Source organism: Poecilia latipinna, unplaced genomic scaffold (genome assembly GCF_001443285.1).
Source record: "Poecilia latipinna isolate Pla-1442-1.1 unplaced genomic scaffold, P_latipinna-1.0 Scaffold318, whole genome shotgun sequence".
NCBI classification, from domain to species: domain Eukaryota; kingdom Metazoa; phylum Chordata; class Actinopteri; order Cyprinodontiformes; family Poeciliidae; genus Poecilia; species Poecilia latipinna.
Genome location: NW_015112934.1, coordinates 110423 through 136376, shown reverse-complemented (window position 1 = coordinate 136376; position 25954 = coordinate 110423). Strand labels below are relative to the sequence as shown.

Here is a 25954-nt window from a genome sequence, read left to right as displayed (position 1 = left end):
GGTGAAGCTTTAAGTAACCCCAGCTTTAATAGCGGTCTTAAGCTCTGCTGCATTTATACATATGTTAGTCATCTTTGCAAATAATCCCAAGATTCTATGGTTATGGGAAATCAGTAAACACAGTGGGCCAACACCAGCATGTTATATGGCTCACTAAAACATCACTGACTATGGAAACGTCACAATGAAAATCAAGGAACTTGGATTTTGTGCCTTCCTACTCTTACTCCAGACTGTGGTACGTCGACTTCTGAGTAAAATTAAAACTTACCCACAAACTGTCACTGTGGTAATTAATTTTGCATTGAATTTATGAAATAAAGTAAGCTTTTAGTGATTTATTGAAGTGTATCTGTATTTTGCCCACAGTCTAGCATCGTCTACACTTAGGCAACGGTTTGACGTGGCCAACTGTTTGATTACAAATTGCAGAAAAATAAATATTTCAAGAAAGCCTGCATAAATATTCAACAAGAACTTTCTGAAATGGAAGTCTGGCTGCTGCTCGTGAGCAACTTACACGAGGGATGCTGACTTTTGCACTTGTGCAAAACAACAAAGAATATTAAAAATAAGTCAATGTACAGCTGCTGGAAAAGATTTGAGCTTTAGTTGAAATAGGAGTGCAATGTATGCTCAGTCCCTGCCAATGTGTTGCATTTTTTTTGAAGCCAGGAACATTTGAAATCTCTACCATGTCACCTTTGGCTATATTAAAACCAACTAATGTATCCTTGATGCAGAAGTACTCACACACATAATCTACCTAAAGTGAAAGTGACGTGGTAGAATAAAGATCCAAATATTTTATCCAAACACAAAGTCTTTCGATGCCACTAATGTGTAAACAGGACAAAATGCAAGTGCAGTGTTTGGTCTACAGAGTCCTTATGTGATAAATTGGGAATGACACTCGGCTCTGACCCCTCTGGTCTCCACAGCTGACTTTATTTGCAGATACAATCATCTCGAGAGGTCAAGGTTTGGCTGGAAACAAGCATGACGATCTCTGACAGTTATCGATTAGAGATAAATTTCAGTGACCGACATCGCCTCATGATCCACAGCCAACCTTGGCGCATAATGGCACCCGGAGGAGTTGGGTTTAATCTCAGAATTTTCTGACCTCAGATTTCAGGATATCACTCAGGGAATTGCTTGAATGCGGATGGATTGTATTAAAACCCTGGGAAATGCAAGAGACTGCATCTCTTTATGTTTGGGACATTGCAAGCTACGAGAAAGGATTCCAGTTAGTGATAAATTAATCCTTGTCTGACTTTAAAGAATGTCTTATTACAGTCCCTTCAGCAATGCAGTGATGCAGCAAGCCTAATTAATAAAGATTAGTTATTTTCACCCTCACATAACCTTCTTTTCCTTCCTTAATTAGAATAAGGTGACTGAAAGTGAATTAATCATTATGCAGATATATGAAGAACTTATAAATGTAACAAGTAACTCATCAAAAATGATTGACGGCACAAAGGGGATGAAAAACTTTTTTTTTCCAACTCGGCCTACACAGAACAGTTTAACATAATTAACTCTTTTTTGATGGCGGAGCCCTCGTTGGATTGCAGACATCATGAATTTTAATAATAGAATATATTCAAGATTCTTTAAAAATGGTCTAAAAGGGGCAGTGGGGATTGGGCAAAAGGATTTCTTTCAAAGCTGCAGGTCTTCCCCTTCCTGGAGTCTGTACCACAGGAGAGCAGAAGACAAAGGAGCTATTAGCCACAGCTGCCACATAAATCCCGCTACAATAAATCAGATCTCAAATGGATGGGAAGATGATGAAAGATGGCTCCAAGCCCAGGTTTGTTAAAAATTAAAATTAATGAATAAGGCTCCCAGCATTATGTCTATTCTCCAGGTCCACAGATTTAGGAGTGGAAATATAAACTGATGGAACAAAAAGTACAGCATATCATGAATGTTGAAAATGCACATAATTTGAACAACCCCAACAAATCACCTCTACCTTTCCTTTTTACCATACAAACCGCAGTGATGACACAAGAGCAAGGAAGTGAAAAATGAGGCAAAAGTAAATGGGTTATCGAACACCGACTTTTGTTTCCGTATTTATCTCTGCAGTGTCGTCCATTTAGATGGAAAGCATAAAGTTCCACCAGTCATTATAAGGTACAGTGATGGCTGTGGATGATGATTCCATCATAAACTGAATGATTATCCATGACAAATCAATAATATCCAATACTGTGCTGTAGGGTTGGATGGCCCACTCATTTGTAAAGGTACACTGAGAACGTTTTTAGTTTATTATGAAATAAGAAGCAACGGGTTTACTTACATCTGAGCAGTACATCCTGGATATTTTTTTTTTAACCAAATTCCCATTTTAATAGTTTTTTTGTATGTTTCCTACTAAAGTCATATGGACAGTTTATTCCACACAGCAAAGTTTATGATCTTCAGTTTTTGTTCTGAGACGTTGTTAGAAAGGGGATCATCTTGTATCAAGTTGTCGAGGTCACAGCACACGCTGCTGTGACTGGAAGGTCATGTGGTTTCTTGTTTCATCATGGGCCGATGAAGGTCTGGAAGAAAAAAAAACCACCCGAAGGAAGTCGCTGGAGTAGCCTATATCATTTTCACTGTGTCTTTATGCATCTATGTATCCAAGAAACAAGACAGAATATTAAACATGTTGGAGTACAAGTTTCTAACTCAATTAGGCAGTACCTAGAAATGGTAAATGCATAAATACTAACTCTATACTTAGGTGTCTTATTATTTGGCAAATTTGTATTGATACAATTTGCTGGTTGTGATTTAGTGGTCTTAAAAATTGTCGTTGTAGTGATTAAGTAATATGATAAAAGTAATGTCTCACTGCTTGCATTGGGTGAAGAAAGAAAGTCTAATCAGGAGAAGCATAAAGGGGAGCAGACTCCCTGTGGCAGACGCCAGGTTGTTTTGCTCTCATGCATGGCATCCAAGGCTACTGTCATGGAAATGTAGTTCTCTTCAAACTTCTGGCACACGTCTCGCTGTCTTTTCCTTGAAGCCAGTTCCCACACCCCTGCTTCATTCTTGGCTTCCTCTGCTTTGCCTTTCATTCCTCTTGATTATTTGAGGAATTCCTTCAAGACTCTCTCCCTACATCTCTTCATTGCTCCTCCAGTCGCCCTCCTGTTACAAACCCTTGGATATATTCAACAGCGCATTACTCAGTCACCTGCCTGTTCATCGTCCAACACTGCTCTGATCTGCAACCTTCAACTCTGGGAAGAGACGACGGAGGGAACGATAACCCAGCTCCCGTTCACCACCACCTGTCATCCCCATACTCTATGGATAAGACCTGCTGACTTTAACAGTACGTTTATTTATTCTGTCTATTTATATTGCACCATTTCACAACAAATGTCTTGAGGCACGCTACGAAAAATAATTTTAATTCATTACTCCAACTAATCTTAGTTGTCAAACAAACGGCACAGTGAGCTCAGTTAGTTATTCAAAGTAGATTTTAAGAATTCCCTCTAAGGAAACCCAGCCGGTTGCATCGAGTCATTTACTTCTAATCTCAAACGGTTCCCGCTTAGCTCTCCTCCCCAGTGCCTCACCATAAAACTGTTGTGCGCATTGCACAACAGTTTCAATAAGCCTTTCAAACATGTCTTCTGTTTCTGTGATTGCTGACAGCGCAAGAATCTAACATTTAACAAATGCGAGACTGGGATATTTCGGCATTCATCTTTTTTGACGAACAGCTAGCAACAAGAAGGTCCTGGGTTCAAATCCTGGCCTTGGGTCTCTACATGGGGTTTGAATGTTTTGCCTGTGTATGTGTGGATTTTATCTGGACTCTCCTGGTTCCTCCCGCTGTTCAAAAACTTGACTGTTAGGGTAAGTGGTCTCTCTAAATTGCCCTATGGTGTGCGTGTGTGTATGCATGATTGTTTGTCTTATGTGTTTCTGTGTTTCCATGTGATGGACCAGTGACCTTTCCAGGCTGTACCCTGCTGGACCACTAATGACTGCTGGAGACAGTCACCAGCACCCACCATCCACTCTCCACTGTTTCATTAAAGTTATGTTTGATTTATAAAGCATTTTTATAACAGCTGAAGATAACAATGTTACCTGTTTGCAGTACAAATGGCACAAGGTGGCTGGAAAATACTTAACACCGTCCATTAAATTATCTTTTATAATTAATCCAAAAATCAACCTGCTGCCACCAACCACAAGCTCATATTTTATCTGTAATTTTTCTGGTCTCCCTTCAAACATGTTTCATAAAAAGTAAAGCAATAGCTGTAAAACATGTAATTAAAAAAATAAGAAAAAAATAAACAAGAAAAACAGCGCGTAATTTCTAGCAACATATCCTGTATGAAAAAAAAAAATTGAGACAAAATCAAAGCCAACATGCAAATCACAGACCAGACCAGGAAACCCCAGAGCTATGCAGAGTAAACAGGACAAAATCCTCATCTCTTCAAAGTGGATTAAGGAAAGACATCGATGCATTCAACATCTTTAAGGGAATATGCGCGGTGTTGAGAACATGACTTAGTCTTGCAAGAACACAAAGTACCTTTTTGGAACAGGGCAAGTAAAACAATATGTACTGAGAAACCATCATCAATAATAAATAGTGAGGAAGTAATGTGCCTTGTCATGTTTAGGATTAGTCTGCCACAATTTTGTGTTGAAATAAATGTAGCTGTGTATTGACAGGCACAACAAAAAAAAGGATTAAAAAGGTAACAGACATGCACTTCAGAGTTAGGGTTAAGGTTAAAATTTATCTTTCAATAAATAAAAGATCCAACTTATATGCAAATGACATTGGTGACATTTGCTGTGATTCCCATTTCCAGGGCTCATCTAAAAAGGAAATAACAGCAGCACCTTTAAACTGCCTGGAAAGACAGGTAAATGGGAGGAACACATGTAGTGTTGGGAGAAATGTTTAAGCTGCTGAGTGTTGGTTTGATCCTGTCACTTAATCAGCTGCCAAAAAAGACAAATTAAGTGTATTTATTTTAAAGTATTTTTAAGACCAAAGTTGCAGCTGCTCTATCAAAAAGATTTGGAAGAGACTTCTGTTAAATTCTTTTTAAATCCAAACAAGACCAATTACAGACCACTTTAAAAACATCAAAATGTATTATTCTCACTGAATACATCTTAATTAGACCAAGATAAAAAGATAAATTGTTACTTTGGAAAAAAAAAAAACAAGAATGGTTTTTCTTCTATCTTTGCACTTTGAAAGCATTCAGGCAGTAAATCGAGAAAACGTGACAAATTTCAAACAACCGGTGATTTGTGAAAATTAACGAAACGTTTTGAACTAAATGAAATGAACTTTTAGTATTTACCACAACAAAATGCGCATCAAGCAAATTCTCTGAAATTTCCATTAATGTTGTTCTTTCAAAAAAAAAAAAAAACCAACAACATTAAACACGAAGTTTAAAGTCGCGCGTAAGTGAGTGGAAGACAAATAGAAACAAGACAAATGAGAAGAGATAAGACAAGATACACTGAATACAAACAAACGCTAAAGGTATGTTTCCTAAAATGCTCACCTGTGCTTCCATAAAGGCCACTCCATGTAGTATCGATTCCCAAATTGATCTGGCTGCACCATTGTCCCACTGCCTCATTATTTCATGTGACTGTTTTTTTATTTTTCCACCTTTTTTTGGTACAACTACAGGTGATTCTGTGAGTGGCCTTAACGTCCTATCCCCCTGTCTCTTGAGGGATGGTTATCAAAGCGGAGGTCTGCTTTGAGAACATGGCAGACGATGGGTTCAGAGGGCGTCTATGCCAGTGGGATGAAAGGCGATTTCTAATGAGCAGCTCTGGGATTATCTTGCAGGAAAAGATATGATACAGAAGAGAAAGAAAGGGAATATGAGACTACTTGCAATGAAGAATAGCTTTGATTTGTTGTTTTCTTAGTTGATTTTGGAAAAAAAAAATATGTGGTCCTGAAATTTTTATTTTAAGCAACGACACACAAAGTAGCTAAACTACTACTTAGCTCGAAATGGTCATAACAACACGGTGTGCCTTTATAACCTGACCGATTTATTTCTTACATAAACAGTAGATTTTTATACACGTTTTTCTTTTTTTTCCATCTTTGGGTTTCTACAAAACCCCCCAAGGTCTTGTTTTGAAAAAAAAAGATTTCAAAAGATCTTGTGAGTCATAAATAATGCAGCCACTCAAACCACTTGCTTAGTTTGGCTTGTTGCTCAGCATTGACTTTTCAGTGACATACACATATGCATCTTAAAAGATTTCAAGCTAAATCTTGTTCCCTCGAAAAGAAAAACAAAAATAAATAAATAAAAAATACAACTTCTAATGAAGATAAGGCAACTTCTGTACCATCACAACTCACACATTCCACTAGACACTAAGTAAAATTTTTATTTTGTGGAGAAGAAACTGAGAAAGTCCTGAAATGTGATGTAACCTACATTCAATCACAGATATGAGACAAGCAGGAGAGAGAAGGGAGAAGAGTGACACAACAAAAAAGGGAGAAACCCTATTGGGAAATATAGAGCATCACAGTCATGGTGGGATAAGCCTATTTGTTTCATCAGCTGCTCAAACGAGTCCTCCAGACACACCAGTCAGTCTGAGCGCTTCAAAACACGTCGTCTCGGAGACATCCCGTATTGATCATTTACGACAGCCAAATGCAATTCTTTTATCTAGCGGTCCTGAAGATGGAAGACCTAATACTATTTTAACCTAACAGCCTGGTTTAATCGTATTTAAACTTCCTGGGTGTGTGAAAAGCACTTAGGCAGCATCAAAACTAATCAACAGACCATGTTAAGACCAAATTATTTTTATATATAAAACAAACAAACAAAAAAAAAATAATTGTGATCGTTTAACTTGAAAAGTCACTCTATAATAGTGCCTCAGTGACAAACAGTCGATGTTATCAAGGGGAGTTAGCTACTTATACAGTCTCAATCATTAGCGAAGGTAAAAAGGGTAAAGTATTATGTTACTTTAGAGGTATTCCTACCCTCATCACATCATGCCTTAATTATTGATTATCTTTGCAGAAGTGAAAGCTGGGATGTGAAGCGTCATGCTGTGCTGACTTGCTCAATTCACCTCAGAAAATATCTTCAAGTTGATCTCTATCTTTTCTACGACCGTCAAAAAAAAAATCAATTATGCAGCACATTTAAGAGGCCCTTCTATCTGCTAAATCTTAGGTATTTAGCTGGTATGTATTTGCTTTGATGTGCCTTCAGATGTTTTTCAAAAGCCCACATAAAGTCCTTTTCTTTTGCAGAATTCGACAACCATGATGAAAAGGCACACCAAGCTGGAGTCCAAGCTCAGGATCAATCACTTATTAACACTGCATTTGCTAAATGAGCAAATTATTCACAGAGTTTCTGTTCAAATAACATACAAGTCCAGGACTTATAAGGACATGTGTCCTTTTAAGGGGAAAATATAGCAGGGAAAATTGCGTTGTTGTTTTGTCATGACCGACAAATAAAATTTGAATTCATTGTTCCTCGTGTCTCTAAAACATTCTTTGCAGCATGTGGTATTCAGTCACAGGACCGCCGCATTTTGTATGAGAGTGTAATTCTGCTCTGCTTAAAAATTATGATTCATGGTGAACACGTAACTTTTTCAAAATAAAAATAAACCAAATGCTGTTTCTGGTAATACCAAGAAGGTTCCTTGTTGGTGCACAGCTTGCTTGTTTAGAAACATTGTCAAAGAACTATTGTTTTAAAAGGGGACCAGATGCAGACAATATGAATTAGCAGAACTACAATGTTGACCTTGGTATATTGTCATAAATTAATGAATAAAAATAAGATAACACAGGAAGCACTAAGGCTACCCTTCTGTGTAATTTTTCCATATGTTGGGGGGTAAAAAGAAAAAAAAAAAAAAAAAAAAAAAAAAAAAAAACAGTTATGACTGAACTGATGGACACAAGTTTTTATTGATATGACCTTAAATAATGAAGCTACTAAAAATAACACAAACAAGTCCACACATGTTAAGCAAGCACACATGCAACACAGGGCGAACATTCATCCTGGTCCCAGGAATGCACTGCAAACAACTGAAGTGCAGAGTGCTTTCACTCAATAGACCTCCCACAGGGCAGGATACTGTACAACACATGGTTGTCTCAGCTGTTAACCTCCTTTTCTTCCTCTTGGTTTCTCCCCTCCTCCTCCTCTGGTCCTTTGTGTCAAGTTGACTGCTGCTTAGACAGGCCTCTGGGTGAACAGTTCAACAGTCAAGCATCTCAGCGAACATCCTCTGACACCCAAGTCAAACGCCTTGTGTTTCAAATCGGCTGCTGCTGGCTCTCTGGAGAGTCTGACCGCTTCCCCCACATCCGTCTCCTTACAGCACAGTCGGGATATACTTTGCTTCAAATAGGTAAAAGGTAGATGAAGGGACAAAATGAAGAAAACTAGCCTTAAGATAGAATTATGCTTGTGCTATATCTGGATCTGACCCTTATCACTCCGGACAAGAAATAATGGAGACAAACCATTAACACCAACTGGAGAACAATAATTTGCTGTCTGATAACCTTGTGGAAGATAAATCAGAAATGGCACAAATCCTTTTACTCGATTTATTTATATTTTGGGTGTAAGGACAAGATGAGCTTTGTCGTCAAAACCTTCCAATCTCTGGACTACTCCGGTTCTTCTAATTTCAACGTTGCCTCAGGCAAAAACAGGCTCATTTCCTGCTATGTCAAAATTAATGAACAAGATAATTTGGGGGGAATCAAGGGAAAACACACTTGCATTTTCACGTGTGTCTGTGCTTGTAAGGTGTACAGACAATCGCGACACTAAAAATACCCCCACCCTTTCCTTTCTTTCAATCCAAGACAAAGCAAAGTAAATGTGGGACGAAGCAAAACCAAAACTAAGCTGATGTTTTAACAAAACATAAGTCATAGCAGTGTGTAAAATCACGTCATTTTTGTTAGATTATTGCCAATTAACTCTCATATTCAGTTTAGTAGATACCACTGTCTATGCAAAAGAAAGGAAAGATAATAGATTTTTTTGGATCATTTCAATTAATTAATTGCTGATGTGTACGCTGTCATCCTGCCTTATTGGATGCCGTTGTGCTCAGAGTAAAATCCTTCTTACTGTAAAGACCTAGACGTTTTGGAGTCAAATAACTGTTAACAGCAAGAAGTTTACTTGTGTTTGTCTGTGACGAGTGAAAAAAAGAACATCTGTTTTAATTAATGTCTGTCACTTTAATTGATTCTGCAGCATTATAAATGTAACTTTTACAAACAAACAAAAAATCTAAGACACCAAAATGTACTCGGTCAAAATCTTAAGACTAAAAAATAAAATATTTTTTGCAAATGCATTTTGTGCTGATGGATCATGGCTAGGTTTTAAGAAAAGCTTTGAAATGAAAACCAGAAGGAAGTAACACAAACAAATAGGTTAGGCAATCTATTAAAATTAATGAGCATTAGAGGTTACAGAGCAAGAAATTTGACTAGCAGACCCCCAAACTAATTCGCTAGAGCAGTTGAAGATAATTTTGTGGACTGTTTGTCAATCCACAGGCACATTTTTACCTCCCTTTTCCCCCTTACAGATGCTGATTGCGGCACACCGGCCATAAAATGTGTGATAAGAAGTTATAGAAAATGAAAATATTTTTAAATGCCATATCTACAACATCTCAGTTGGAATTTGCACAAAAGAGAGAAGGAAAAAAAACTGGCAAACGCGGGACACTGAAAGGTGGAAGTAAATTGGATTAGAAAGTTTCTGATTAGAAAATGTTTTTTCTAATCAGAAAAAAAAACATTTTTTTTTTCATCCAGTTTTTTGTTTGGATGGTACTAAAGTCTAACACTGAAGAAATCCCACTGGAGATGCATTCAAAGCAGCACAGTGAAGACGACACCATAATCTGCAGAGTATTTTCCAAAATGGACCAATGGACCTTCTAGTCGTATAAGGACATGAAACTTCAGCTGATGATATCTTGCAGTGGGCAGTCACCTGTTTGATAAGGGTTTATTCCTGAAAAATACTGCTCATCTTTTGGACTTTCCTACATATTCACTTAATCTACACTCCATTCAAAATATTCTGGCGTTGACAGCCAGGAAAATTTATAGAAAAAGGTATCAGTTCCAGACGGTGCATGCGCTCCATGAAGCCATCTTCCCCACCTGGAGCAATGTTTACACCGGCCTACTGTGAGCGTTTGCATTAAGCATGCACAAACAAATATTTGAACTTATCACGAGCCGCAGGACTACTTATACATGATTCTGCAGTGCGAAATGCAAATACATGGAAATTATTCTCCGGTCACAAAATGTTGTTCAGGAGTGTATCATCACCAAATCATTTTCTGTAGCTTCCTCGCAACCTGCACTGACTTTGACCTAAGTTTAAGCGTCGTGGAAGCTGCTTCAGGAGAAACAGTGTAAATAATGATGTACCATTACATCATGCTGAAAAGTGTAGACGGCACATTTGACATGCATGTGAAGGTGAGGGATTCGGCCCACCTCTATTAAAGACGAAAGACCTGGACTGTAACATTGCTTTGCTGATGCAAGAAGTGTGGAGTTCTTTAAAGAAGTCTTTGTACAGCAAAAAATATAGAGTACTTACAAAACTTCTTAGTGAATATTTTTTGAAGACGAAGTAAGTATTAGGCATTTGCCTGTCACTTGTGGCAACAAAAAAAAAAGCATCTTATTTGCATCAGATTTTACTCTGTTTTTCATGGTTCTTTACCTTTTGAGCTTGCTATGCGTTGGCTTTTTCCCTCTGGTGTTAATTGAAGGTCTAAATTTTTATTAAACTAGAGATCATTTTCTGAAAAATCTGACAACGAAAAAGGTGTAAGGCATTGCGTGATTAAAAAACATTGCTTCTCTAAGCAATGTTTCTATAAACTTTATAATTTCAAAAGAAATGCTACGATTTATTTTGATACAGTTGGAAATCACGGCCTTGACCTTGATGACTGATCTATGGCTTTTGGACAACTTTTCTTTTGTCCCTTTAATGAGAACAAATCAGGCTGACAGACTATCTTCTACCAGCCACCTTTAATCTGTTTTCTGGTTGAAACAACCTATAAGTTGTGAGGGAAAGAGAAGCAAGATAATTGAAAACATCTCTTACCAGTAGACAGCTATGGAACTAATCAAATCAAACCACTTATTGGAGGACTTTTCACTTTGGAGAGGGGAAAGGAGAAGGCGACATAAACAACATTACCTCACAACATTTTTATAAGTGCTTCAAACCATAAAATATCTTGCCTTGGTAGGAACAAAAGTATCTCCACCGAAGGAAGACAAAACTACAGAATATAGTGTGTGTGGAAAAAATGGACTGTGAAAAGACCAAAGGAGTTGTCAGACCATCTCTCCCACCTCAGTGAATCTGCGTCTGTCACACTCTGAGAGACAGCTGTTCCTATGGGGAGAGCCAGCAGGCAGATAGAGCCCCTCTAAGCCTCTCGACACATTTTCTTCCTCCATCCATCAACCGTCACTCTCACTTGGATCTTTCTTCTAAGTCCATCCTGTTCCTCACTTCTAATACTCACCTTGAGCTATTGTTTTCTGCATTGCTGCTTCCTATTCCTAATATGATTGGATTAACTTTGAGAGCAAAAACTAGTTTCTCTCATTAGACTCATTTGGCAACCAACCCTGTTTCAACTGGACAAAAGAAAATGTAAAAAAAATGAAAAGGAAAATCAGCATGTTCTCAGCCTACAATTTAAAAAAAATCTATGTACTGTATAAGGTAAGAACCTACATGGTTTATGCAGCCTTCTACCTCTACCTGCAGTTGTGAGAGTCAAATCCAAAAACATACCACGTTGTTTGCAAATCGTGCCGCAACAGAGACCCCTATTCCTACAGGACAAGTCTCCGTTTGACTCCTGGTTCTAAATCCACTGCTAATGGAATATAATACAACTACTTTATATTTCTGGTGAGGTCTTTGAGTATGTTCAATGGCACAGACAGACAACTGGGAAGCAAGGTCAAATGATCACACGGGTGGGTCAATGTGGCTTACATGCATCATTGAACAAAGCCAAGTCAAACTGAGTTTGGGCATTGAGCCATCTGGAGATGACCACTTGCATAAAATGGCAGATATTCGCTATGGTGAAAAACTTCTTGTCCAAAAGGCATCGTCATTGCTACAGCTGTGCATTATGTCTAACATCCATCATTATTGCTGTCTGATTAAAAAAGTTCAATCAGGATCCTTCTGCTTTGTCTCCTTTGGTGGAGAATTGTTATAGAAGGTGGTTTATAACCATGATGGTCGTACTCCAGAGACTTCAAGTCTTAAGATCTAAATTTGAAGAAAAAACAAAAAGACCTTTCAGACATGGCTGTACCCAAGAAAGTTTGGATACTATTATGTCAGTACAGACTTCCCCTCTATGCCATAGAGATTTCAACAGGGGACTAAAAAAGGGGGTCCAACCCCAGATAGATTACTTTTTAGCTTTTTTTAAAAATTAATTGGACTCATTTGATTCAGTTGCATAGTCATTATTCTGATTATGTTTTTTTATTACTCCATAATAGTTTATTTTGACCAAATTCTGGTGATTTTTGTCATGAGGTGGGGTTGAAGTGGTGAGGAGGTGGACGCTGAGACCCAGGTAAGATGAATAATGATGAAGAATTTATTGATGCAGCTCACAGTCCAACAGGCAGCACGGCGGAAGGTAGCACACAGCTAACACCGGTAGCAACTGGATATCGGACTGGATATACGAGCTTAGGCCGACGCAGGACTTCACAGTTCTACTGCCGTACGACACTCAGACAAACTTACAATAGACAGGGCTTTGACAAACTGAGACGCGTTAGACATAGACAAGGACCCGACAAGGAACACAGACAACAGGTAGGTATAAATACAGACGGGGTAATCAAGGGAACTGGATACAGCTGGGAAGCATTCAACGGGGAGGACAGGACAGAGACTCACAGGAAAACAGGACTGAACACAGAAAACTCAAAAACAAACATACAGAAACACGGAACATAACAATTTTATGCATGGTGCAGCATGAAAGTCAGCTTGTATTGTTTAAATGTGCTAAAAAAAAACGATGAAATCAACTACACTCCTCCTCTCTTCTCCTTTCCTCATCTCTGACTCATGCATGCCCCACATGACATAAAGAGGATTATCCTCAGTTCTCAGCTGATAATGAGGTAACACTGGTCAGGGTGATATTTGACCTCCCTCAGTCTGCGCAAGGAAATCCTGTTTGTAATCCTGCCTTTGTTAACATGCTCCGGTCTACCTCCCGACCCACACGCACCACAGATAAAGCAGCAATACTAAAAAAGGAAGAAAAAAAAAATCAACCCTACCACTGCTTGAAGAAATCAAGAGAAGCCATGTTAAGCGCTGACGGATACCACCTAAAAGTATTTTGGTGGCAAAATCTACACCTGCATGTGGTTAACACTCCCTTTGGGAGATTGCACTAAAGTTCAGAAAGACACCGGGGAGTACAGTAAGATGCAGTGTCAAGGAAAATGAAAGACATAGAATCAGAGAGACGTGTATCAGCACAAGGAGTAAAAAAAAAAAAGAGAATGTGGAACAAAGGATAGGAAAAAAAAATGAAGTGATGCACACAAGGCAGGCTGCGAACAGCACTCGCTGCTTATGTTGGTGTTGGTAGAAGCACTGAAAGAGGCAGAGCTGAACAGAAAAGAAGCAATCTGCTCCCAAAGACAAGCAGATGAGCAAGGACAACATCCAACACAGGTGAAATGAGAATGCGATTTACATTTATTTGCTGTGCTGTCACACTGAGTGTCATACACGCTGCATAAATCCCATATATTTTAGAAGGCAGACAGTTGGCCAAGGCGCTTTCAGGGGTTTATTAGAGAGGCAGGTAATAAGATGTGTATTTATGAGGAGCAGGAACATCGGTGACATCGACATCACCTATTCATAAGCCCGATGATGGAATCTTCGTTATTCTCCCCTCCTGTCTTATGGGTGGAAAAAGAAGAACTCTGAGGTGAGATAGGGGAGAATGGAAATGAAGTGCAGCCAGAAACCAAGAGAGGCTTGAAAATAATAGAGACAAAGTGAATAAAGAAACGAGGGGAAAATGAGGTTGTGAACAGAAAAAAAAAATAAGGAGGACAAATAAGGAAAGAAGGGACAAAGCAAGTGACAAAATTAGAAAACAGAAATAAGACGAGAAGGGAGTGGAAACAAGATAGAGAGCAATTACCAGAAGAGCAAGAAGAGTATTTCAATAAACCTGTACGATGTCGATTCTGGCGGTCACATCCACTCTTCGGACCCTGCGCCCTGAATACCAATGATTCAGACACACCGTAACTGGAATTCACAATGTATACAGACAGCAAAAGCAGCAGTATTAGATATTCCTCCTGAGCATTGAGGGGAAGGAGGAGAACAACACATGGCCTTCCTTCCAAATGAAGGGCAGAGGGCAGAATTTGTGCATCACTCCCAGCATAGTTCCCTCTCTATTTTCTCCCTTTTTTTTACACTGTCAGAAAAAGAGAAAAGACTGCAATAAATAAATGTTTACTAAAAAAGTCTTCTGTCAAGTTGATCTTGTTTTGCTGCTTAGTATTTTTCCTTTAGCCGTTTAAAGGATTACAGAATTGCAATGCTTCAAGAAGTGTTTATTCATCTTGTTAGCCTGTTAAGATATTCCTGATACTGGACATGTTCACTTTTTCACCTGTGCAGCTTAATGCACAAGGCGGGAAACTTCTCGTCTCCACGAGAACAACAGATGGCGTCCGACACCGCCTGGGCTTGACGTCAGAAAGACCAAAGGAGGGCCATGAAATGCCAAGATCCAAGAGTTGTGCTGGTTTAACATGAGCAAGTTTTAAGACATTTTTGAGCAAAAAGGTCATCCCAGGACCCATCACCATGTTGCCTAATCTTTATTTTTATATGCAGATGATCCCAATTTGATATTCTTCACACATGTTAACAGTCAGTTTGCCTCTATTGCTAGTCTGATATAGAGGTACGCAGTAATTGTGTTTTTTTTGTTGTTGTTTTTTTTAGGTCAAAATAGACTGCAATCAAGCTGCCTTGCATTGCTTTCGTAGTCAAACCTGGTAATGTTGAAAGAAACTTTTGTATGGAAAACAATTATCTAAACCATGAAGCCAATCAAAACTATTATGTTTTTTTTTTTTTGTCTTATGAAGACAAAGCTAAAGACAAATGACAAAATCTACATTGAGAAGTTTCCTGTCATGAGCATTCTGAAAAAAAAACCTATTGGTATAAAAATAATAATGATCCCACATTCAGCCTTCTGTGCTCAATGCAAATTCTTTTTACCCAAGGAAGCCTAAATGTTATGATAGGATGAAGAAAAAACAGATGTGACACATTTTTCTCCAGCACAGAAACATCACAACTCTAGGAGGAAATTGGAAACAACACACTTTAAAGTATACTTCTAAATTGACTGCCAGCAATGCATCTTGCTTGGATATGGGAGAGTAGCCAAGTATTCCCACATTTATTAACACAGGAAATGGAAATAATGGGAAATTTAGGGTAGTTGTGAACAAAATGGTTGTCGTACTATTCCTGTGTCTGTAATGGTAATGTGATGCAGGATAAACAACTGCAGTGCTCAGGGTGGTAGGCAGAAAAGATTACCTTAAAACAATGATCTATCCTGAATGCTCTTTAAAAGAAAGAAACAGGTTGAAATGGAGTTCAACTATGAATACATGCTACTCTTCAAGTTCAGTTTTGTACCGTTATCTATATCGAGATACAAGCAGTTCATTGTAAGGATTATTTAACATCAATACTATTGTACATGCATTGGATCTGTCTGCTTCATCCGCCTGTATTGGAAAACAAAGGCCGATTTTCTGCTGTGGTTTGATCACTGACAGAACTCTGGCTTCAGACAAGCTGAATCCACACAGCTTGCCTGCTTCAGTCAGCATTGCCTCCAGAGTTCTTCCCGGTCACGCACCAACAGCTCCTGTCTGAGAGGAAATAAATAGGCTTAGCTCTTTGTCTTTATCCCAGTTATCCATACAAATGCACAAAAGCCTGATTGCACGAGGAGGAGAAAACACAGCGAGGGCAAATTAGAAGACTTGGCAGCGAGTTTCTGCCAAACCATGGGCTGAATGTTTTTGCTTGCATGGACACATTCCTCAGTAGTCCCACCCTATTATTATTAAATGTGTGTAAATGTGCAGTGTGTGGGGAATGCAAATGATGTTGAACTTCTTTAGAAGAGGCAGATCTTTGGCACAGTGACCCACTAAGGCCCATGTAAAGCTCTGCTCTCACTCTGACATGTGACAAGTGTTATTGAAAATGTATAATCAGACACATGGTCATGATTTAGAGAACAGCAACCGCCAACATTATTTTGGTTGTTCTGAATTGGAAGATAAAGGTTGATGATAGTTTAAATTATGAAAGCCAGATCTTCTCTCAAGCGAAGGGATTCGTTTTACATGATTTTACATTGAAGGTGAAGTGGAGGGCCGCACTGCCATCACTGACGGCCACGGAAGTGAACCCTGTGCACATAAACAATGTGGCAAGGGTTTTGATGGAGTCGGTGCTCTTAGTTTCTTACAGAACATTTATTGTCTTACTGTTATATTTATGACTACATTGGTATGGCTGCCAGCTATTAGGATGTGTAGATGTCTCCTTTCCGAATAATCCCAAGGAAATAGTTTTAGTCAGAAAGATGGGGCAGAATAAAGTAATGTCTCACATACGTTTGTTATTTAACTTATCAAAGTAAGTGTGCAGCTGCAGTCTTCCAAAAAAAAAAAAAAAAAAAACCCTCAAAAGTGAAAACATCTCCCACCTCTTGCACCGCTTACCAAGCAGAGACCACACACTCGGATACAGCAATTACTTGTCTGTTCTCTGCTGTTTATTTAGCATTCAGTGACAAATGGTCTCCTGGTACTGTAACACTTTAACAAGCCTTTTGCGGGGGTGTAGGCGGTTTGGAAGAAGCACATTTGTCAGGACAGTTACATTTTAACTCTTATCTGAGCTGTGATAAACACACATGCACAGGGGGACATAAAAGATGTTGTTGTGCAGATGGAACATTCCACAGAAACAAATCAGAAAAGTCCAAAAAGACGTTACAAGAAAAAAAAGAAGGTTGATTTGGTAACAATGAAGCTACATCTTAAGAACAAATATCACTACAAAATAAAACAACGCCATAAATATGAAACACAAATAAATTACAGTGGACCTCTCCATTGTTTTACAAAGCATATAAATCTAAAAATGATAAACACACATTTGTTAATAATGCCAGTCAAAAGCAGAAATTTCCTCCATCTGAATTCTCCATTTCTTAAAATCAAAAAGTGAGAGCCATATGTGGATAATGACATGCCATCTAAATCTGCATTGTCTGATGTAACAATGTAAATTTAACACAATCTGTTTTCTTGATTAGGAAGCTTTTTAACCAATATTCGTAGGTGGGTGGCCACTTACTGGAGGTTCAGAACAATGGCAGAGTGAAGACAAATTCTGAGCCAACTGAGGAAGTGTTTATCTGCACCTGCAGTGTTATTTCACATCACTGCTTTATCTTCCATTTCAACCATTAAATACTTTAAATCAGCATGAAGTCAATTTTTAGATATGAAAAGTAACTGCAGATGGAGAACTAGATTTTACTACAGTGTTCTTGAAATAACATCTTAACAGCAACATTACAGAAGTGTAGTGAAACCCCCATGAGTGCAAAAACAGATGCATTACGTAGGGAGAAGCAGAACTCTGCAAAATCACTGCATTGTTCACAAATGTAAAGTGTAATTTTGGCAGGAAGATGCCAGCATTATGCAGGTCAGAGAAGCAACGCTGGTTCAAAACAGAGCAGAAATTACATCTGTTCTAACGATGACAAAATCTTAATGATGCCGTTTTTGCCAAAATCTTTTTCCATCCATCCACTTATCCTTGCAGGGTCACTGATGCCCATCTCCATCGGTCATCGAGCCTCTCGCTGTGAATTTTAAACATACTGGACTTGTGACGGAGGGCTTTTAAAATAATTTACATGATGGCCGCTTTTTAAGTCTCAGAGGAACTACAGTCAGATAATAGTTGTTTGGCAAATAAGTCTACAACCTGGTAAAGATGTGATAATACTGAATATTTTAGACCCTTATGGATGCTGAAGGGTGTAGTTTATTTTTACCATGATGGTGATGTGTATAACAAATATGCATTCGTGAAACTATATCCATTCAAATGCTGTCTGTCCATTAGATTAAATAATTGGATAACTCTTATCGAGTCCTCATTTCCTGCCTGATAAGAATCAGTGAGCACATTAACAAATTCTGTGATGTGTGTGCATGTGTACTACACCGAGCAATTTTATTAGTGTAATCAATTATCCCTTAACGTTTGTTCCATTTTGCCACTGAGGGAAACACCTGGCACAAACGGAAAGTAAGGAAGAGTCCTCAATGCAAGATGACAGCTTCAGTCTTAACATATGGCATCTACTTGTCTTTGAATTTAATGCTGTTAGTATAAACTGAAAGACTGGCAGACTGCGCATGGCAATATAATTAGATTACCCACAAAGTAATTAAGATCCCAGTGGCACTGGTTTATCTTCATTCCGATTACCTGTCCAGTGCGATTTCTCACTAGGAGAGGTATGGCTGGAGTTTGGCCGCAGTTTCACCTCTCTTATCTCATCAGGCTAAACAATTCTGCATCAGTGAAGTATTGCTCTGGGTACACCAATTCAGACTACTTCTACTTCAGCTGTAATTTAACAGTTATTGATATATGAAAGTTTAGAATTAAGAGGTATTGACTGAAGTGTGGCGACTGTTTTCAACTGGAGGCTCTTTAAATTGGAGGAGGAAAGACTTTTTTAATGGTTCAGCAAGACATCAAGATGTTGGAGAAAACTTAACTTCAGCTTGTTCTGAAGTTAAGTACAAAGTAATACAGAGCTCATATATAATTTTATTTGAGAGACATCAGTGTCAACAAACTATAACTAACATGAATAGATTGTGACAAATCAATTATCCCCTGAGGTGAGCAATTTTTCCTGGCTAATAAATCACAACTTTACTGGATTGTGATTACTTGAATTGGCCCCAAATTTTGAGGCAAGTCATGAGTCTTTGTTTTTGAGACTTAAATGTGATTTAAGTCTATTGACTGCGACTCATCATGATCAGAATGTAGTGAATATGAATAAAAAACTCTCTACAACTGACAACACAGCAGAAGCTCAACTTATAACTTACTTAATAGATTTGATAAAATAAAGGGACTAACAAATAAAAGCCTTTTTTTTTAAGAGCAGTTAATGCTGGTACTGTGAAGTGTGTTTTTAACTAGCTATTTATGAGAAGAATGTCGAATAAAACACTGAATATTCGGTTGTTGTGAACAACTAGAAGAACTTTGACGCGTATCCGACTGGACCAAGAAAGTGGAACTGCAAATGCTCACAGTTGTTACATATCATCCACAGTTCCATCTTTTGCACAGTCTGACAAAGTCTACAAATTTACAGTTAGCCAGATCCATTTCACACAAATCCGTCAACAAGAAATTGTGTGTTCTCACCACTTGTTATAAAACTGATTCAGAGTCTGGCAACAGCTTTCCGTCGTAGCAGCTTAAGCTTTGGCCAAGCAAGCAAGCTGTCTTTGGAGAGTGTTCTTGCTGACCAGGAGCTGGATTAGAGGATTAACTAATTACCAGTAAAAGAAGAGGGCAGCAAACAAAGATGGATTTTAATCTGTAGATGAGCCAGCTCAGAAGCCACTAATCCACCTGTGGATCACGACTTCTAACACTTCAGGAGCTGATAAGGTCAAAGAGGAGCACAAAGGTGTGGGTAAGGAAATTTCAGTTGAAACTTCTAAAATATTTAAATTTCTGTTTGATGAAAATGGGCCAGAAAGTTAATGTCTTCCTTCAGTTGAGAACAATGAAAATTAACTGTCAAGAAAAGTAGAAAAAATGTAAACACACAACAGAACCTAGATATTTTACTATGTGTATAAAGACAAGCATCTCCTGTTTTCACTCAGGATTAACAGCATTATTTCTACTTGCAAAATACCAGAGTAATGAGTAAAAGATTTTTTTGTACGTCTTTTGGAAATCTGAGAGTTAACGACCATGTTCCCGATAAAACATTAATGGAGATTGATGATAGCGAACATGCTAGCAGTTTATAGAAGATGCTATCCTGTAAAATGTGGAGTCTGAATTATTTGTCTTTGCTATGAGTACATCAGCTTCAAAGTGACTCTTCTCTCACACTGACAGTGGGAAGTTGTTTCTGGCTCTAATACAAAAGATTATTGGAAAGCTAAAAGGAAATGTTTGTGTACCTCATGAATTATAGTGCCTAAAGGAAAATCTGCAAAAACTGACTGGTCAAATTTTTACAGAAAACAGAGAAATAAAATCAGCCACAGAATATATACAAAACTTCTTTCACACATAGAAAGATCCGGTTGCTGTGTTTGTATGTAAAACATTCCCAACTTTTAATTCATGCTAAAGTCATATCTTCAGATTTCTTTTTGTTTATTTCTGTCCGCCTATAAACTGTGGTATTAATGTATGGAGAATGAAAACATACAGAATGTGGACATGGAGCATATTTTAAATGGAAAATGTATCAGAATTAATCTGCTCAATGTGAAACAGTGGTAAAACTTAATGATCAATTAATGATGACTAACATTATGTTTGTATGTGTTTCACAAGCAAAACAGCTTTTAGTTGTGTGTTTAATGTCAGAGCTGTCTCTAGTGCGTTAAAGGAGTGCTTATCTAAGATGCTTTGCACGAGCTAAAAATACCCAACCAGCTGAAATCAGAAATGGCTTTTCAGCACAACTGTAAAGCTACTGACACTTCGATAAATCCTCCCTCAATCTGCACTGCACTAAAAGTGCCATGCAAATGCTTAAACCCACGGTGCTAATGGTTCACACTCCGTCTGTCAGATTAAAGCTCATTTACTCGCAGCAGGGTCTTCAATTACCAGTGATTAAAACCCCTTTTGGTGTTCCGTTCAAGGAAAAGAAGGATCTGTCTGGATTAGGACGAGCCTCAGGAAAGATGAAAAGAAACTCCGAAGGAGCAGGACAGGTAACAACAGAACTTAATGACCATTTTATACAACCAACATCACAAACACAGCTGAATTCTGGTGTTCTGTTTAATTTTCAACATGACCTATGTTGACTTTGTGAAATAAAGGTATGACAGGATAATTTTCTTAGTCAGGTTGGATAAAGAGCCTCAATAAACATTTATTTTCAAATCTTGCCTTCTTTGGACTTCAGTACAGTTTTATCAATACCATCCCATTGTATCTCTGGGTGTTTCGGAATCCGGGTTTAATACAAATACTTTCCACACTTCTTACTATTTTACATATAAAACATGCTAAAAACCATTTATCAGTTTCCAAAAAAATAAATAATAATAATCCAGGAGTATAGTCGCTTTTGCAAAAACAACTGTCAGAGAAGTCCATGACAGTTTTACACATTTTCAAGTAGCACCTGTACCAGATGTAACACTTTATAACTGCATAATCTGATATGAACCTGCTGAGAATAAACAAATGCAGGTACAGCTAGAGGTAAAACAGGACGCAGTCACTCTGTCAGAGTATGGGGCATCGTTTTGACTCAATTTGTCATACAGAGAAAAACCAGTGCTACTTTTCTGCACTGGAGCTTGTTGTCGTTTCAGCCTAGGTTTCCACTTCACCCCACATCTGTCCCAGTTACGTAAAGGTTTACAGCGTATGCAGCAAGATAATGTAACACCTTTTTCCTGACAATATTTGAACCTGTGATAATACAACACACGGGGAACACGAGGAAACAAGCTTATTGGCTTTACAGTATCTGATTGATAGATACATTTTGTTTGATCTTCAGTGTAAAAAAAAACAAGGTGTATATCTTTATTTGGTGTGTGTAAATATCTTGTTTCAACCGTGTATGTGGCACATGCAATTGTCAGTTTTGTTTATTACTCACAAGTGCAAATATAAAACTTTACACACACATACACAAACTGCTGTAGCAACTGTTTGCTGTTTATATATGTATGGGTTTATAGGGGAGGATTTAGGTGGCTGTCCATGGGAGCAGTGAAGAGAAAAATAGGGTTTGTGTCCCACACACACAAACACAGTTTATATTTTTCACACAACTCTACCATCCCAATTCTTTCAGAAATAGGCCTCCTAGGGTTGGCTGCTTGAGTTAAGCTCCTTTTAGTCTTTGCTATGACACTGAGGGACCTGCGAGGAACCCGGAGCACTCCCTGCAGCTCAGGGGTAAAGCTTTAATTCAGCAGGCAGCGGAGGTGTTCCCTTCCTAATATTGCCAGGTAAATCATCTGTGATTTGACTCGTGAAGAATATATTTCCCCCCTTAAAATGAAGACAAATGAAGTGATATACGGAGGAAAAATCTGCATCATAAATCAACGTTAAATAGTGTTTGCTGTTTGTCCATGGCAGTGTCACAGTGTGCCAGGAGTCGCACGCTCAGCCCAACCCGCCTCTTGTGGCCCGTGATGTTTTTCTAATTACTCTGAAATATGATGGAGGGTGTCTCTATTCGAGTGTGTCGCACACAGTGGCACCACCGGCTGCCGAGACATACATCACTCTAATTGGCTCAAATGACTCTAATATATGCCACCATGTTGCCTTCATGGATCAACAGCGTCGCCTTCTGAAAATCAATGCAGGAATTGCATGCTGGGACAGAGGAACGCTGCTTTCAATAAGCAGCCCAATGACTTTGGCATTTCAGGCGTCATCTTTTCACTATCCACCCGTATTTAGAGAGGCAATTAGCCATAATTGAAAAGACATAGGGAATAGAAAATGGTCAAATATGACAGGAAGCATCAGATTTTGTGCAGCGTGTGAGAATGTGAGGGCTGGTGGGTAGGTTAACATCCTTGTAACTATGAGAAATCTTGACATTTAAAAGTAGCCTTTAAACATGTGAAATAAAAGGGTAGGAGGTTAAAACTGTGGGCCTTTGATGCCTAATCATTAACATATGGCTTAATTTGCCACTGTGAGTGTCGTCACATGTTCATTACTGGGAATTAGAGTTGCACGTTACACACTGTCTGCCTTATTTGTTGGAACCTCTGGTAAAATGCGTAAAAAGTTGTTTTTCCTGTATATCCTTACAGTTCTGTTAAATTTAATGTCAGTGAATTATTTTAATGTTTAGATTTGACATTTTTTTTTAAATTCACCAAATTGTAATTTTTTGTCTTCTCGTGTCATAACTATGACGTCACACAGAACTGTTTCTTTTGAGTCATTGGCCACTCGGCTGGGTGATGGCCCCATGTTTATTATACATAATAAGTAGGTTACTTACAGAGCTAGAGGAAAAACTATTTCTGAAATCCTTCTGAAACAACTGCAGTGACAAATTCGATTTTTGTGCTACAGGCTACATGACAAGCTTTTTTGGGAAACATTTCAGAAAAAGGCACTTTCTGCACTTTATTGTCACAAACTTAAACATGTAAAGCATGTTAACAGTTACTGTGGCTTATACTGGAACAATGTATGTTGAACAAAGAAGCTTGTTGGCACCAAACAGTCAATTTCGGTTTGCAGCAAAGCCAAGAAAGAATCTGAGGAACAACTTCTCAAACTCCCTGTTAAATATGGTAGAGGATCCATGATCCTCTACATGTTGAGGATAAACATAATTTTTTTGTCAATCCTCAAAAAGCTATGGGAAGCTTGATATCTAACAAGTATCATGTCTGTAATATACCAGGATTTTAAAATAAAAATCTGTTTGACATGCCAGCAGTTGGTCTTTCAGTAGGAAAGAACACTGAAAAATGTTGAAACTGTCCAAAGAGACTGTCTGTGTGGGGGATAGTTTTTCAAAATATCACTGTGTGGCACCAACCACAGGGTTAAAGTCTAAACGGTGGGGTCTGCAGAGATGTTACATGCCCTTTTCCTGACCCTAGAGCTGTACAAGTTTGAGATGGAGGGAAGGTCAGCCCAAATGATCCTAACCACAAACCTAAATGTTCATTGCACCCTAAAGCTGTCCTGTTTTATGGATGAACCAAACCACACAGTGATACACACCCCACTGTCACCTCCACAGTCTTAAGAGGGTTAGGCTCCAGGTGGTTCTTAAAGCACCAGTAGATCACCCAGTCAACCACCCGTCTGTGTGTGGACTCGTTATTGTCCTTGGCAAAATACACATCATTGTATGTTCTGATCTGACATGTTTGATCATAAATAAATAAAATTCATAAATATGAATTCAGTGTAAGACTTTCTTACATGCAAGTTAAAGGCGTTCTACGGTCCGACAACAAAAGACGCAGTTCCATTAAGGCATTTTAAACTTGGAGTCGATGGAAGGGGCATGCTTTACAAGTAATCTGTACAGTACGCTGACACGGTGAATTTCCAGCAGAATGTCATTGATAAAGCACCAGGGGGTGGGCCTTATCCTTCCTTGAACTGATGTACTCTCTATCTATATTGTCTATCTGAGATTAAAGGACAGAAGGAGAAAACAAAGCATATTGCTCAACAGGAGACGTAGATCACTGTCACCTTGGTGGAAATGGAAAATGGCCTTGTTGTGATGCTTTTTTTCATTTTAGCCCTCCCACCCCACCCCCCCTCCTCTTCATCTCATCCATTCTTGTTCTATCCTCTTTTCTCTTCCTTTGACAAAGCAGTTGAGGTAAGAACTTCAACATGGGCTGCAGGTCTTCATTTAGGGTCATAAAATTGTATGAGGAATGATGAAAATGGCCTTAGTGGTGATGTATCGCTGTTGTGCTCAAAACCTCTACAACACTAGGATTCTGACCGTGGCTAAAAAAAATAAACCCCGGGCCTGGGTTTTTGCTACCTTATCACACCATTGCAGCTGCTGGTGCTCAAAGAGGCTCAGCTGCCTTCCTCTAGCAGCATATGCATGGAAATGTTTCACTGAGAAAGATAGGGTTCATGGGGGAGATGAGGTGAGGCTGAAAGGAGGTGGGGGAGCAAAGGGAGTGATAATATGGGGGGGGGGAACATAGAAAAACAGTTTTAGATGTCAGTTACTGTACACATAAGCTTCATTAATTACATTTTTTTTTTTCTGGCCAAGCCACTGTCTTTGATTGTGCACTTTGAGAGCTACAGTTTTGATTAACATCTCATCTTCTTTTTTTTTTTTTTTGCTAAATGCTTCCATTTTGTCAACAGTTCCTTGACAGATGCAGTTTTTTAACTCCAAAATATGTTAGAGGGTGTCTCTATTCGAGTTTTTTTTATGCTGTAATGAACTTTAAAAAAGGTTCAAAAAGAAAAATATAGACAAAACATGAGACATCTGTACATTTTACTGATATATTAATTTCCCCTCTTTCAAACAAATGTTTAAAATTCACCTCACATTTCCTAATGTCCCAGTCTAAGCCACAGTCTATTCAGCTAGACACAAGATCTGAATGTATAACTGATAACATTATCAACACAGTGAGACATCCTGTTCACTTAATATTCCCTGAGCCCATTTCCGAAAGGATGTAATTTGGCTTGCCCATTCATTTTTCCCCATTCTTAATTATCTTCTGTCTGATCACCAACCCAATGAAAGAGCATTCTTAATTAAACAAACTATAATATGCTTATTTTCACACAATTAATGCAAAAAATAAAGCACAATAACTTTTTTTCAGATGACAGCTGTTGTGAAATCACAAAACCTATTTGTTGTTACTGGCAGGGGAAAAAAAAAAAAAAAAAAA

At 38.4% G+C, this 25954-nt stretch overlaps 1 long non-coding RNA gene across 2 annotated transcripts in view; it reads right to left on the bottom strand.

Moving 5' to 3' along the window:
- The window catches only part of LOC106949013 (uncharacterized), a 32123-nt gene that overhangs the window by 1553 nt on the left and 4616 nt on the right, over positions 1–25954 (bottom strand). Inside the window, exon 2 of one of the 2 annotated variants that reach the window (XR_001425301.1) lies at positions 15775–16102. The exons of the other annotated variant lie outside the window; for it this stretch is intronic. This is a non-coding gene — a long non-coding RNA (uncharacterized LOC106949013). Of the gene's footprint in view, positions 1–15774; positions 16103–25954 lie in introns of those variants that run through there. 2 annotated transcript variants of the gene reach the window in all.